This window comes from Canis lupus, unplaced genomic scaffold (assembly GCF_011100685.1).
Source record: "Canis lupus familiaris isolate Mischka breed German Shepherd unplaced genomic scaffold, alternate assembly UU_Cfam_GSD_1.0 chrUn_S1282H1459, whole genome shotgun sequence".
Classification (NCBI taxonomy): Eukaryota; Metazoa; Chordata; class Mammalia; order Carnivora; family Canidae; genus Canis; species Canis lupus.
The window spans coordinates 159,153-175,714 of record NW_023330106.1 but is presented as its reverse complement, the minus strand read 5'-3'; the positions used below and the strand labels follow the sequence as shown (position 1 = coordinate 175,714).

The window sequence follows — 16,562 nt, the reverse complement described above, 5'->3', positions numbered from 1 at the left end:
TTGTGTGTTATTTAGAAATGTATTGTTTAATCTCCAAATACTTGAGAGGTTTTCCAGCTATCTTTCTGTTATTAGTTTCTAGTTTAATTCCATTGTGGTCAGAGAGCATACTTTGTGTAATTTCTATTCATTTAAGATTGTTAAGGTATGTTTTATGGCCCAGAATGTGTTTTTTTTTGTTTTTTTTTTTTTTTAGATTTTAGTTATTTATTTGAGAGAGAGAGTGTGAGTGCACAAAAGAGAGAGTATGAGCAGAGAGAGGGGCAGAGGGGGAGAGAGAAGTAAATTCACTACTGGGCAGGGAGCCCAACACAGAACTCAATCCCAGGACCCTAGAATCCTGACCTGAGCTGAAGGCAGATGCTTAACCAACTGAGCCACCCAGGTGCCCCTAGAATGTGATTTCTCTGGGTGAATATTCCATGTGAGCTTGTAAAGTATGTGTACTCTTTTATTTTTAGTTTACATAGTCTATAGACATTAATTAGATCCAGGTGTTTGACGGTGCTGTTCAGATTAATTATATCCTTACTGATTTTCTATCTTCTCCATCTGTTCACTTCTGATAAAGGGATGTTGAAGTCTCCAAATATAATAGTGGATTCATCTATTTCTCCTTGCAGCTCTATCAGCTTTTACATCATGTATTTTGTGGCTTTTTTGGTTAAAAACTTTAGTCTAACTGTTGTTAGGTACACACATATCAGGAATTAAGTTTTCTTAAAGAATTGACCCTTCTACCATTATAAAATGCTTTCTTTGCTCTGAAGTCCACTTTGTCTGATATAGAATATTTGTGAGAGTATATACATATTAGAAAAAAAATCCAGAAACAACCAAATGCCATTGACAGAAGGATAAATGATTTGTAGTGTATTTACACAATGGAACAGTACACCTAAATGAAAATGAGTGAATAACAGCTACACAAAACATCTTGCACAAATCTCATAATAGAATATTGACTGACCAAAACAGTCCTAGAAAACAACAAATAGGGATCCCTGGGGGCTCAGTGGTTTAGCGCCTGCCTTCAGCCCAGGGCATGATCCTGGAGACCTGGGATCAAGTCCCACATCAGGCTCCCTGCGTGGAGCCTGCTTCTCCATCTGCCTGTCTCTGCTTCTCTCTCTCTCTCATAAATAAATAAAATCTTAATTTTTAAAAAATTTTTATTTATGATAGTCACAGAGAGAGAGAGAGAGAGAGAGAGAGAGAGGGAGAGAGGCAGAGACACAGGCAGAGGGAGAAGCAGGCTACATGCACCGGGAGCCCGATGTGGGATTTGATCCCGGGTCTCCAGGATCGTGCCCTGGGCCAAAGGCAGGCATCAAACCGATGCGCCACCCAGGGATCCCTAAATAAATAAAATCTTAAAAAAAAATAGTAAGATATCTTTTCTATGAAGTTCAAAAGCCATCAGAACTAAAATGTATATTGCTTGGCACAGATATTCTACATTTCATGGATTACAAAATGCAAGCCAAGGAAAAATTTTTGAAGGAGAAACACTGGAATGACAAACCAGAAATGAATAAAAATAGTTCCCTCTAGTGGAGATGGTGGTAGTTTGGAATCCTGGTGAAAGGTTTTGGAATAAAAGCAAATCCATGAGAATATATTTTTTACATAATTGCCACCTTGAAAGTACGTATTTTTCATGTTTGAAAAAATAGATCATAAAAGGAAAAGGGGAAGCCTTAAAAATAGAAAAGAAGGAAACAAATGAACATATGTCCACTTGATAACATAATCTCAGAGAAAAAAAGAATAATTCCAAGTGAGCTTTGAACACAGAACTCTGTTCATCTTTAGTGAGATATAGATTAAGGATTTTTAAAAAAGAATGAATTTGGGAACTACAAATGAACCTTTATCCTCTGTTAATAGTTTTATTTTTAGGAGTGATACTGATATTGTAATTTTGAAAGTATTTTATGTTTATTTTAAGATAAAGCAAATCAGTAAATATCTTAAAGTTATTAGGAACCAAGATTTTTAGGGTTGAAGAGCTATAAATACAAAATCATGCCAAATCATGTTAAATCTGAGTTGGATATTACCAATATAAATTCAAGTTAAAATATATACATATATTCTGCACACTGAAAGAATTTAAAAGCAAGACATTCCAGCAGTGAAACTTGCTGGAGCTCAGATTTATGTATTTACGTACTTTTCTCCACTCTAGGGAATTAGCGCTCTTCGGAGAAATGGTTGAATATGGACTGGGGCTGGGAAAGGATGAGGTGGGCTCATCATTTCTGGATGTACCAAAGAGAAGCAAGCATCAAAGACTACTGGGGTGATATCAAAGACACGGGGGGGGGGGGCAGCCTGGGTGGCCCAGCGGTTTAGCACCGCCTTCAGTCCAGGGCGTGATCCTGGAGACCTGGGATCGAGTCCCACGGGGCTCCCTGCATGGAGCTTGCTTCTCCCTCTGCCTGTGTCTCTGCCCCCCCTCCCCATGAATAAATAAAATCTTAAAACAAAAAAAAGACAGAGAAGTCAGCTTGCTCAAGCTGCCACTGGTAAAATTTGGGGCAATTTGATTATCAAAAAGATTAGTGATTATAAAAACTTTAAAGAAATACAACTTTAGAAGTCCAAAGTTACAAAGTTATTACAAAGTTATTAGAAAAAAAGAGTAGAGGGCGGGGGTGGGTGGGGGTGACTGGGTGATGGGCACTGAGAGGGGCACTTGATGGGATGAGCACTGGGTGTTATTCTATATGTTGACAAATTGAACACCAATAAAAAATACATTTATATAAAAAATAAAAACCACCAAAAAAAAAAAAAGAGCAGAAAAGATTTACAGATGACCATTGCAGACAATTATTATATAAGATACAACAGAAATTGGTAGTTAAAGAAAGATAATTAAATTCTCATTCTGCCTTTGGCAAGGAACGGCAGTTTATGTCCACTTGATGAGAGATGACTCTTCTTGATGGAGGATGCAGGCGATTCATGTAAGAATTACAATAGAACCATTTTGAAACTCCCATTAAATAATCAATTTGGGTGAATATCACAGTGCTTGTGAAACCTCTACTTCCAAATATATTGGGCAACAAGATAATTTGCACTGTGCCAAAATATCACCCCACGGAGAAGTTTATATCAATGTGATCTAGGAACTACCATTTTTTTTAAAAGATTTTATTTATTTATTTATTTATTTTAGAGACATAGGAGAGAGAACACAAGTGTGTGAAGGGCAGAGGGGGAGGGAGAGAGACAAGTAGACTCTGCACTGAGCACAGGGCCCGACATGGGGCTTGATCTCAAGATCCTGAGGTCATGACCTGAGCCAAAATCAAGAGTCAGATGCTTAACTGACTGAGCCACCCAGGCACCCCTAGGAACTACCTACCATCTTAATGAAATAATCAAACTTGGCATGTACTAATACATGTTTTGTTTTGTTTAATTTTTTATTTTATATATAGAGAGAGCACAAGCAGGGGGAAAGGGAGATGGAGAAGCAGACTCCCCATTGAGCAGGGAGCCCAATGGAGGGCTCCATCCTAGGACTCCCGGATTATGACCCCAGCCGAAGGCAGACTCTTAACTGGCTAAGCCACTGAGGTGCCCCTCTCATTGTTAAGCAAGGATAAGGGAGAAGTTGTATAATATAGTCCCATCTTTTCAGAAAAAAATACCCCATATATACATGTTTACAAACATGAGCATGTGTGTGTGGGGTATGTGTGTATGTGTGCATGTGATTGTGTTTGGATAAGCGAGTGTGAACCTGAATAAAGAAATTTACACACAGGTTGTTAATAAGGATACCTGAAAGGCAAGAGAATGTGATGTTAGTGAGGGAGGAGAAAAAAGAGAAGGGAAAATGATGTATTTTCTAGAAAAGTATAAAATTTTATTATATAAGCTAAACAAAATCTCTAGATCAATGAGATAATGGCAATAATCAAAATTAATTAATTTACCCAATGCCTTGACTGTTAAATAATTTTAAAATTTAATTTTTCTCAATGTTACATTAAGATTAAATAGAGGCTTGGGAGATATACAAAAGACTCAAATCAGCTTTCCAGATGTCTGAGATGAAGAACTCACTGGATGAAGTTAATAATAGATTAGACATTTCAGAAGAAAAAGTTAGTAAATTCAAAGCCATAGAGGAAGAAACTGTTGAATGTGAAACAGAAAAAAAAAAAAGGAATTTTAAAAGTAAAAATAAGACCAGTGAGCTGTGGGACATCAGTCACCCTAATATATGGGTAACTGGATTCGTTGATGGAGGGGAGAGAAATGAAACAATAAATAGTTGAAGAAATAATGGCCAAGCTGTTCCAAATTTAAATAAAACTGTGAATCTATATATCCAAGAAGTTTAATAAACTCTAAGCACAATGATAATGAAAGAAGGTATTAACTGGGAGGACATAACAACCCTAAACATTTGTGCATCTACTAAGAGAGCTTCAAAATACATGAGGCAAAAACTGACAGTCAGATATGATAAACTGACAAACCCACAGTTACAGTCTTGGTCTCGAAACCCTTCACTCAGTAATCGACAGAACACTTAGAAAATTGCCAAGGATAATGGCAGACTTGAACAACACTATCGATCAACCAACTTGACCTAATTAATGTTTACAACAAAAAAGAATGTACATGCTTCTCAAATACACATGGAACATTCACCAAGATGCCAGTCATTAAGTGGAGATGAGGTCATACTATGTAGAGTGGATCCTTAATCCATTATGACCGGTGATCATAGAGAAGACACATAGAGAGACACATATGATGAAAGAGGAGGAAACCAAGTAGACAAAAATCATGAAGGGCATTGAATATTTGATTATAAATTCTAGCTGACATTTATAGAATACAAAATCCAACTATTGCAGAACACAGGCTTATCGTGTGTACACGGAACATTCACCAAAATAAGCCATGTCTCAAAAAATCTCAAAAGATTGAAAAACTACACAATATGTTCTCTGACTGCAATGGAATTAAACTAAAAATCAACAACTAAAAGATACCCAGAAATTTCCAACGTATTTGGAAATGAAGAGTAACCTGTAGGTAAAAGGAAAATTTACAATGGATCTTAGATGGTATTTGAACTAAACAGTGAACACAAAACATATCAAAATATATAGGATGCGGTTAAAGCAGTACTAATAGGAGAATGTATAACTCTAAGACATTTATTGAAAAGAAGAAAGATCTCAAATTAATGATGCAAGTTTCTTCTCAAGAAGGAGGGTTTTCAGTATTAGAGCAATTGGATGACTGTATGGACAAAGACAACCTTGATCTTTGCCTCACATCATACAGAAAAATTTATTTTGAGATGGATTATAGACCTATAGGTAGAAGGTAGAATTATAAAGCTTTTAGGAATAATAGGACACAAAAAGCACTAACCCTAAATAAAACATTTACAGAATGGACTTAATTGAAACGTAAAATTTCTACTCATCACAAGTCACCATTAAGTACATGAAAAGGGAAACCGCACAGTAGGAGAAAATAGAAACATTACTTGTTACAATACAATTCATGTATTTGACAAAGGATTTATATGCAGAATATAAGGATTCCCATATATCAGTAATAAGAAAGATAAACATCCCAATTAAAAATGGACAAAAACTTGAAAAGGAACTTCATAAAGAAATATTCAGATGGTCGGTAATGTATAAAAAGGTGTGCGACATCACTAATCATTGGGAAATACAAATGAAAACCACCAGTGCACACCCACCAGAACAAATACAATTCAGAAGACTATCAGTGGCAGGTGTGAAGACGTGGAATGCCTGAAAATTTTGAAAATTTATCCTCTAAGATTATTTCTTTATTGGATAGTTTGTCTGTTTAAGAGACAGGCAGAGAAGCAGGGAGCAGAAGAGGGAGACACAGGCTCCTCAAGCATACTCTGCCCCAAGCGCAGAGCTTGCCAGGGGCGGGATCTCAGGATGCTGAGACCATGACCTGAGCCACAACCCAGAGTCAGATGCTAAGTGACTGAGCCGCAGGTGTCAAGCCCCGTGTTCCTGCTGTGGGCACTCCTGCCCCCCCCTGCCCCCCGCAGCCACTGAGAGCTCGGGCTTTGGTCTGCGCTCCAACTCCCAGGTGGTCTGGAGGCTACAGTGCAGGCTGCACATCCCCTCTGTCCCACCTCAGGCTGAAAGGGCCTCAGCCCTGAGAAGGAATCGGATCTTCCCAACCACCCCTAGCCGGAGGGAGCTGCTGGAGCAGCAGGTAGAAGAACTGGTGCCCGCCTTGCTGCGCTTGGACAATCTGTTCCTATTTGAATTTCTAAATGTTTTGGAGGAATATGGCACCCCTGAAGAGGTGCTGGACCTGCTGTTTGCAAAGTGAGCACCCTGACCCTCCACAGCCCAGGGGGATGGGCTACCTACTGGTTGGGAGTCTTGGGAATGTTCCTGAACTTCCCGGCCCCTGGGGCTGCTCTTCTGACTGGAGTAGAGTCACACAGGGCCTTGTCGGGTCCTGTAGGGAAGCCCCTGGGGCCAGGCCTGTGGCAGGTCGGCTAGAGGGGCTGTGATTGTGCTCATCAGTCGTTCTCTCCCCATGACGAAGCCTGTGCCGCCTCCCCACCGGCACCAGGGTCTTGAGCTGACCTGTTTTGCCATTGAAAGGGAGGTTTGAGTCCATCTGGGGTCTGTGCCCTGGGGCATTCAGGGTAGGGGTCCCCGGGGACACCGGGGTGCCCTGGCCCACTCGGATGTAGGCCATGGGCCTGGCCAGAGCCCTTTCATTCCTCAAGCATTCAGGAGGACCCAGCAGGTGCAGGTACTCCTCTAGGAGCTGCCCGTAGCCCCACGCACGGAGCTGACGGCCTCCCAGGGTTCTGGACTAGTTGGGGTTCAGAGGGTGACAGCAACTATGAGGAGAGGTCGGGTCCACAGGACGATTCACGTGATGCCCCCCGCCCTCCTCTAGATATCAATGCATTGAAGCGTCCCCCAAGAAAGGAGGAATCCTGACGCACTGGGAAATGTGAGTGAGCTCTGGCTCATGCAGGAGGGCCTTCCCTCTCCAGGAGGGTCACGAGGGGGCTGTGGGTCGGAGGGGCTGCTGGACCCTCACCCGACAGCAATTCTTGTGACAGGGTAAAGGTCTGAGGCCCCTTCAGGAAAAGAGCAAAGGAGAGCCGTGGATGGGGTGTGGGCTTTGTGGGAGAGCACTGGGACCCCAAAGGGAGACCTCCTCCATGCCCATCCCCCCCAACCCTGTCTGCCCCACACCTGGGACGCAGAGCAGAGGGTGTGGGGAGCATCACACTCACCAATCTGGTGGCACCTGGACCCGGGTGCACGGCAGGTGCTCAGGAGAGCCAGTGAGTGCTCACGGACCAGACGGCCCCCGCCCCGGGGGAGATTAGAGTCAGTGGAAGGACACCCCCTGGGGGCCCCTCGTGAGGGAGGCAGGGCTGACCCACGGGAGGGAAGGTTCCCCGGGAAAGACAGTGATGGTCACACCGCTGGTCATGGGCTCCCATGCACAGAGGTTTCGTGCCAGCCCCTCCTCAGTGAGCAGGTCTGTGGCAGGCAGGACCTCCAGGTGGCAGGTGGACAAGGAGCAGCACTTGCCTCTGACAGCCCCGGGCGGGAGGCCGAGGGCCCCGGTTCCTGCAGGGCTTCCCCGGGACACCTCTGTGTGAGGGAGCCCTGTCTTCTGACGCCTCTGCCCACCTGTCCCTCCCCAGCACCATGTCCTCCTTCCTGACCATCTGGCTGGACTACTATGAGGAGGACTTCCACGATCCCCCAGAATTTCCTGCCCTGACAAAGCTGATGAATTTCACGGGGCAGTACTTGCCAGACTCAACGCTGGACCGTCGAGTCAACAGTTACTTTGAATATTTAAGAAACCTCCATCAAGCGGAGTTTGAGGATGGAGGTGAGGAGGACTGGGGTGGCCGAGTTGGGGACAGGGTGGGCCACACAGATCAAGCCTCCGTGCTGCTGGGCCAGGAGCACTGGGTAGGCTCACACCCCATCCCCACGGGCTGCAGTCTGGGGAGACCTCCCAGGGCTCTTGCACTCACACACGTTGAGCGGTGGGAAGAGGGTCCTTGATTTGAGAGGGACGTGGAAAGTCCATCCTGGTGATGATACTTTGTCTTCTTGGAGATGATACTGTGTCTTCGGACCCCAAGCAACACCGTGAACCACCCCAAGAGCGCGCCCGAGTTTCGACGGTGGGGCCTGCTGCACCTTCAGGGTCTCAGGGGATGGAACTGGTCCCCTGATCAGTGTGGGATCACTGATCAATGTGCCGGAGCAGCCGCCTCACTCAGGGGAGCAACCGGCTTTGGACACCGAGCAACACCCGGAACCACTGCAAGAGCCTGCCTGAGTCCCAACTGTGGGGCCTGCTACACCTTCAGGATCTCAGGGGATGGAGCTGGTCCCGGCTGCTGAAGCTGAGAGTTCGGCCCGAGCCCTGATGCCAGCTGCCGCTTACAAGGTAAGACACGTGATGGTCAGACCCCTCCATCCCTGTCCTGACCCGGAAGAACCACCTGCAACCTTGGGAGCGCTGGAGGCCGAACGGGCCCCACCACCGGTTATCGAGGTCATCGATGTGCCGGAGCAGCCGCCTCACTCAGGGGAGCAACCGGCTTCGGACCCCGAGCAACACCCGGAACCACCGCGGGAAGAGCCCGCCCGAGGCCGACTATGGGGCCTGCTGAAGCTCCTGCCTGAGGTGATCGAGCCGGTCCCGGCTGCTGGTGCTGAGAGCTAGGCCTGGGACGAGATTGACGGCTGCTGAGGTCAAGCCAAGGTACCTGGTGGTCATACCTCAGATTCACTGCCCCGACCTGGAGGAGCCACCTGCTTCTTGGCCACCCCAGAAGGAGGAGCAGGTCCCGGCGCTGGCTCTCGAGTTCATCGAAGGGCCAGAGCTGCCACCTGCCTCAGTGGAGCCACCAGCCTCGGCCCCCGAGCAGCAGTTCGTGATGGCTGCAGCACAATTGAAGCCTTCCCCTCCCCTTTCATTGTGCTGTTTCTGTATTTTGTGTTTTTCATAATTGCTTCATGAATTTTATTTGTAATAAAGGATAAGTTAACTTTGTACAAAATTGACTCTGATGTTTTTAAATTATATGTTGTGGTACTTTAGGTCCATTCATACTTCCAGGCTCGTTCTATGAGGCTAGCATCACCTTAATTCCAAAACCAGACAAAGACCCCACCAAAAAGGAGAAAATTATAGTCCCATATCCCCGATGAACACGGATGCAAACATTCTCAACAAGATACGAGCCAACAGGACCCAACAGTACATAAAGAAGATTACTCGCCATGACCAAGTGGGATTTATCCCCGGGATGCAAGGCTGGTTCAACACTCGTAAAGCAGTCAATGGGATGGATCACATCAACAAGAGAAAAAACAAGAACCAGATGATCCTCTCAATAGATGCAGAGAAAGCATTTGACAAAATACAGCATCCATTCCTGATCAAAACTCTTAAGACTGTAGTGATAGACGGAACATTCCTCAGCATCTTCAAAGCCATCTACGAAAAGCCCATAGCAAATATCATTCCCGATGGGGAAACACTGGGAGTCTCTCCCCGAAGATCAGGAACACGACAGGGACGTATACTCCCACCACAGCTACTCAACATACTACTACAAGTCCTAGCTTCAATAATCAGGCAGCAAAAAGAAATAAAAGGCATTCAAATTGGCAAAGAAGAGATCAAACTCTCCCTCTTCGCAGATGACATGATACTGTACCTAGAAAACCCAAAAGACTCCACCCCAAGATTGCTAGAACTCATACGGGAAATTCGGCGGCATGGCAGGATACCAAATCAATGCCCAGAAATCAGTGGCATTTCGATACACTAACAATGAGACTGAAGAAAGAGAAATTAAAGAGTCAGTCCCATTGACAATTGCACCCAAAAGCATGAGATACCTAGCAATACACCTAACCAGAGCGGTAAACGTTCCCTACCCGAAAAACTACAGAACACGTCTGAAAGAAACTGAGGAAGACACAGAGAGATGGAAAACTATTCCTGCTCTTGGATTGGAAGAATTCATGTATTGGGAAAACGTCCATGTGACCCAGGGCAATTTACACATGGAAGGCAATCCCTATCGAAATACCATGGACTTTCTTCAGAGAGTTGGAACAAATCATCTGAAGATTAGTGTGGAATCAGAAAACACCCCAAGTAGACAGGGGAATATGAAAAAAGAAAACCAGAGCTGGGGGCATCACAATGCTGGATGTCAAGTTGTGCTACAAAGCTGTGCTCATCAAGACAGTGTGGTACTGGCACAAAAACAGACACACAGATCAACGGAACAGAACAGAGAATCCAGAAGTGGACCCTCAACTCTATGGTCAACTAATATTCGAGAAAGCAAGAAACACCATCCACTGGAACAAAGACAGTCTCTTCACTAAAGGCTGCTGGGCACGTTGGACAGCCACACGCAGAGGAATGAAACTGGACCATTCTCTCACACCACCGTACACAAAGAGAAACTCAAAATGGATGAAAGATCTAAATGTGAGACAAGAAGCCCTCAAAATCCTAGAGGAGAACACAGGCAACACCCTTCTTGAACTTGGCCACAGCAACTTCTTGCAAGATACATCCATGAAGGCCAGAGAAACAAAAGCAAAAATGAATCACTGGGACTTCATCAAGATGAGGAGCTTCCGGACAGCAAAAGAAATGCTCAACAAAACTAAAAGACAACCCACAGAATGGGAGAACATATTTGTAAATGACCCGTCAGATAAAGGGCCAGTGTCCAAGATCTCTAAAGAACTCATTCAACTCTACAGCAAAGAAACCAACAATCCAATCATGAAATGGGCAAAAGACATGAACAGAAATGTCACAGAGGAAGACACAGACGTGGCCACCAAGCACATGAGACAATGCTCCGCATCACTGGCCATCAGGGAAACACAACTCAAAAGCACAATGAGATACCACCTCACACCAGTGAGAATGGTGAACATTAAGAAGACAGGAAACAACAAATGTTGGAGACGATGTGGAGAAAGGGGGACCCTCCTGCACTGTTGGTGGGAATGTGAACTGGGGCAGCCACTCTGGAAAACTGTGTGGAGCTTCCTCAAAGAGTTCAAAATAGAGCTGCGGGGAGAGCCAGCAATCCCACTGCTGGGGATTTACCCCAAAGATACGGATGCAGTGAAATGCCGGGACCCCTGCACCCCGATGATTATAGCGGCAATGTCCACAATAGCCACACTGTGGAAGGAGCCTCGGTGCCCATCGACAGACGAATGCATAAAGATGTGTTCTACCTATGTAATGGAGTATTCCTCAGCCAAGAGAAATGACAAATACCCCCTATTTGCTTCGACGTGGAGGGACCTAGAGGGTATTATGTTAAGTGAAATAAGTCAATGTGAGAAGGCCAAACATTATATGGTCTCATTCTTTTGGGGAATATAAAAATTAGTGACAGGGAATAAAGGGAAAGGAGAGACAATGAGTGAAAATATTGGTGAGGGTGACAAAACATGAGAGACACCTAACTTTGGGAAAAGAACAAGGGGTAGTGGAAGGGGAAGTGGGTGGGGGGTTGGGGTGACTGGGTGATTGGAACTGAGGGGGGCACTTGGTGGGATGAGCACTGGGTGTTATGCTCTGTCAGCCGAGGTCCGCGGAGACCAGGGTGCCCGCCCGCGAAGCCCCCTCTCCAGTGTCGGTTTGCAATAAATCTGTATTTAAGCACTTCGGCGTCCGTGTGTGTCACTTGCTTCCGAGACTCTTCTCTGCGTGTGTGCGTTTCCGGAACTCCAGCCACGAGGTCCCTGGCTCACGGACAAAGCAGATGCCACCGTAGGGGTTCCTCAGTGTCTTCTGAACTGTGTCTGCTCTAACCTGTGGTTTTCAGAAATCTGATGAGCTTTCAAGAAAAAAGGATTTTCGTTGCAGAGCTGACATGGGTCTCCAGCAGGTTCTGAAAAGCTGAAGTGAGCACAGGATCCCGAAGCTTCAGCCAGAGGACACCCCCCATGCCGACACCCCGTGGAGCGAGTCACGCCCTGTGGTGCTGGGCTCACCCATCTGCCTGCACCCTCCCGGGCACAGCACGTCGGCCGCACCCTAGTCCCGGGGACCGTGCTTCTGGGCAAGATCTGGCGACGCTTCTCGAGTGAATGGAGGATGCGTGGTGGCATTAGCGCACAAGTGCCCAGGACCAGAAATTATCTGCCAGGGAGGAGAGGCCCCATCTTCCATATTTTGCCCCAAAACGTGTGGAAGGGAGAACAGTCTCTATGTTCTACGTAGAAAGGAAGTGTCCGGGAGGCGGCAGTTGCGGTGTGGAGAGGAGTGAGCCCAGGACTGCCCACCTGAGGACAGACCCACAGCCACTGGGTCTGCCCCACAGGCAGGCTGGCACTCCCGTGGGCCTCCCGCTAGCACCTGTCCCAGCTCGGTGGGTGTGGGGGGTAACACCGTCATTTCAGGCTCTGCTCCCCGCTCAGCCGTCTGCTCAAGCCCCTGGTGCTCTCCCTGGGTGTGATTCCTTTTTTTTTTTTTGGAACATCAATGGAAAAATGTTATATCTTTAATTTTTGCTAATATCTAACTGGGATTTAGCATTCCCATCAGTTAGGAAACATGTGTCAGTTCCTTTTTTTTTCCTTTGTAAATTGACTTTTTATTGGTGTTCAAATTGCTAACATATAGAATAAAACCCAGTACTCACCCCATCAAGTGCCCCCATCAGTGCCCGTCACCCCATCACCCCCACCCCCCGCACACCTCCTCTTCCCCCTGCCTAGTTCCTTTCCTGGATGTGATTCTGGAGGGCTGGATGGCCTCCAGAGGTCGGCTTGTGTGCAGCCTGACAGCTGCCCTGGCCTGCCCTCTGCAGCTGAGCCCGGACCTGGGTATGGCCTTGTGTGTTCCCCTTGCCCTGAGGGGACCAGGCCCATGGACACTGGAGCCCAAGCTGGGGGGGCACGTGGTGAGTCAGTGTCACCCCGCCAGGCCGGCAGGCACACCAGCCTGGCGGGGCTGTCCCAGCTGGGTGGTCTCCCGTCTGGCTAGCATGGAGGACGAAACCAGGCCGGGCCTCCCGCCTTCTCCATCATGCTGCTTCCCACGCTGCTTAGCCAGAGCTGGATGCACTCGGGGATGTTTCGATGCAAACATGGTGTGAGGACAACAGAGGAAGGCATGACTCTGAGGCTGGAGTTGGATCGCCCCCGCATGTTGTTCCAGTGGGGCCTCCCTGCCTCTGCTATCCGTGTGGCAAGGCCTGGTACCGGCAGACGCTCTGTAGGTCGGGGGGTAGGCCCCTGGCGTCTTTTGCCAACCGATCCCCAAAAGCCCAGGCGCTTCTCCCCGAGGACGGGTCCTGGTGTGGGTATAGCGGTGGGGAGGCTGGCGGTCTGGGACAGGCTCTCCTGCAGGGCAGGTGGTTGCGAAGCTGCCCAGGTTGAGGCCATCGCATGGCCTGGGTGGGGTCTCCTGGCAGCCCGTAGCAGGGGACTAGGAGCCCTCCACCATGTGCCTGGCCCGAAGAGGGTCTGGGTTGGCAGGTGCTACGGAGGGGCTGCCAAGCAGGAGCTCGTGCTCGAGCTCAAAGGCGTAGGAGCCCCGGGGGCCATCTGTCAGCTGTCCAGTGGTCTGGGGGGCCTGGGACAGGAGACCCCAGGCCGGCGGGTCCCCAGTGAAGAGGAGCTCTGCTGCAGAAGCAGCCACAGGGCTGTGGGAGAGGGGCCAGGTGGGGCCCCACACAGCTCTGGGGTCCTCCTTCACCCAGGGTGCTCCGGACCCCTGCCATTTCAACCCCCAGGCGGTTGGGCATCTGGCGAACATGTTGCGTGTAGGGTTTGGGGGCAGCCCGCTGTTGCATGTAGGGAGACGGCCTCTGGTGGGGAAGGTGCCAGGACGTGGCCCTGCCTCTTGCCTCCCCGCGCCCCCAAACTCAGCCTCCCACAGCAGCTGCTGTGAAGTCCCGGGGATACCTGCTGGCTCAGGGCTGCCCTGCGCCCCGGGCGCCCTGCTTCTCTGGCTGGGTGTGTCAGCCCTCTGGGTCACTCATATGTGGAATTTAAGAAACGAAACTGAGGGGCATGGGGAAGAGAAGGAAAACTACAATGAGATAAAAACAGAGCGGGAGGCAAACCATAAGGGACTCTTAATCGTAGGAAATAGAGTGAGAGTCACCGGAGAGTAGGTGGGTGGTGGATGGGGTAGCTGGGGGATGGGCATTAAGGAGGGCATGTGAAGTGATGAGCACTACGTGTTATATGCAACCGATCAATCACTCCATTCTACCCCTGAATCTCATACTACACTATATGTTAACTAACTTGAATTTGAATACAATCTAAAAAAAAGAATGAAAAAAATCACACATTCTTGTGTACAGTGAACAAAGAACTCTGCATCCAATTTAAAAAGCAGTAATGGGGCACTCGCTATGTGCATCATCAGTTACCAAGAACTTGCTCACCACCATCTTTAAGGTATTAACACATCACAATTTCTAAGCTTTTTATTAAATCAGGGACTTCTGCTTCCTGAGAAGATACATACATACATACATACATACATGGTGCAAGCTGAAGCCTCCATCCCAACAACCAGAAAAGGCTGGTTACGCACAGACGTGCTCCTGGCGATAGTCAGGAAGCTGTCAGATGACCAGAGCTAGGTAAAGGATCCGTGCAGAGGACAGAGAGCCCTTCACTGGGGAGGCTGATGCTGGGGCACCATTTTGTCCCCAGGCCACTTGCCGATTCCAGCTCAGGACATCAGCTCCACTGGGATAAGAGGACACCACCACCATACAGTGACACACTGGAAACTCAAGGAGGCCCAGATGCAAGGCTGACGTTCCCACAGGACCTGTGCTTTGGCAAGGTGGGAGGTGAAGGGGACGGGACCGAGCGAAGGTTACCGTGGCTTCACAGTACCTACGGGATGAGCCTCTGCTAGCGAGAACGGGTCTCCCACAAACACAGACCCACCCACGGGGGTGCTGCCAGACGACTGAGCTGCATGGGGCAGAAGACTAAGTATGACGCTCCAAATCCCTGAAAGGACTAGCGTAGTGCTTGTGAGGCCTTCCAGTGCTGAGGACAAAGAGCCTGCTTCTGACTAGTGGGTCTCAGTCAAAACACAGACTGTCCACAGGGGAAAAACAGGGACAAATTACAGGGGCACCGAAGGCCAGCTCGATGCACCAAAGAGAAGAAGGGACTATCGACCAACCAAATAAACCATCTGGCCCTCGATGTTCTTTCATTCACCGTGTTAGGCACACATCCAAAGAGTTACCAGAAACGTACACGGGAAGGAAAATGCAACCAATAATTCAGAATAAAAATAAGCAAAGACTGTGAAGTAAGTAAGATCATCTTGGTAAGAAAAACAGGTAACAAGATGGACAGAAGTGGATGCAACAGATGGAGAACTGAATGAGGAGAGTGTAATGCATATGAAGAAATCACATGGATATTCTAGATTGATAAAATAAACTATCTTTCATCAAACATTCATCGATGGCTTAACAGAAAACTCGGATGGCATAGGAAAGGATAAGATTGGTGGGTTCTGAGACAGAGCACACAGACAATACCAAAACTGGAGAGTAGGCAGAAGAAGCAATGAAAAGGACAGAAGACACATGGTCCACAGCAAAAGGCCCATCATACTTGTACTTGAGGTCCCCGGAAAAGAGGGACAGAGACAGAAGCAACATCCAGAGAGAGAACAGCCAAGGATCCCAAACTGCAGAAAGACACCAACTCCCACATTCAAGAGGCAGAATGAATACACATGTGCGCTTACAGGCACACACAGCACACGCGTGCACATATACCCACAGGCACGCATCACACACAGGTCACGTGATCTTCAAAATACAGAAAAACAGAAACAAAAAGGAAATCCTAAAAGCAGCTGTGGCGGGGGGGGGGGGGGGTTGGGAAGAGACACCGCCTTCAAAAGAACAGTACGTTGTGTACGTTGTGTAGAAACACAAACCACCCAGCTAACTTTCTGGAGGATATCAGATAATCATTAGGTGGTTGTGCAAGAGCTAATTTCTCAGAAACGTGAGCACATATGAAATACGAACAAGCAGCCATTGCGGAGATTTACTATAGTGATCAACATTTTAATTACTTCCTGTTTTCTTAGATGTACAGGACTATTGCGATGAATATTCGCTCCATGTACAAACAAAGCAGTATTTTTAGCCTGGTATTTGCATTTGGTGGCAAAAACTCCCACAAGGGTACGAATAACCACGAGTCATGTGCTGATTAATCTGAGACTTCTCGAGTCACGCGTTAATTAAAGGAATTAATATGATCTTTGCTGGTAACGCTACACATTTGGCACACGGCATGCAGAGAACGACTTATTGGATGGTCAGATTTCTTTTTTTTTTTTTTTTTTAATTTTTATTTATTTATGATAGTCACAGAGAGAGAGAGAGAGGCAGAGACACAGGCAGAGGGAGAAGCAGGCTCCATGCACCGGGAGCCCGACGTGGGACTCGATCCCGG

General features: G+C 47.3%; 1 protein-coding gene and 1 non-coding gene across 2 annotated transcripts in view; both read right to left on the bottom strand.

Moving 5' to 3' along the window:
* The window catches only part of LOC119878242 (adenylate cyclase type 1-like), a 342,212-nt gene that overhangs the window by 312,090 nt on the left and 13,560 nt on the right, over positions 1 to 16,562 (bottom strand).
* MIR8863 (microRNA mir-8863) lies at positions 6,050 to 6,161 on the bottom strand. Its single transcript, NR_128816.1, has one exon. It is a non-coding gene; the product is annotated as a microRNA mir-8863 (primary transcript).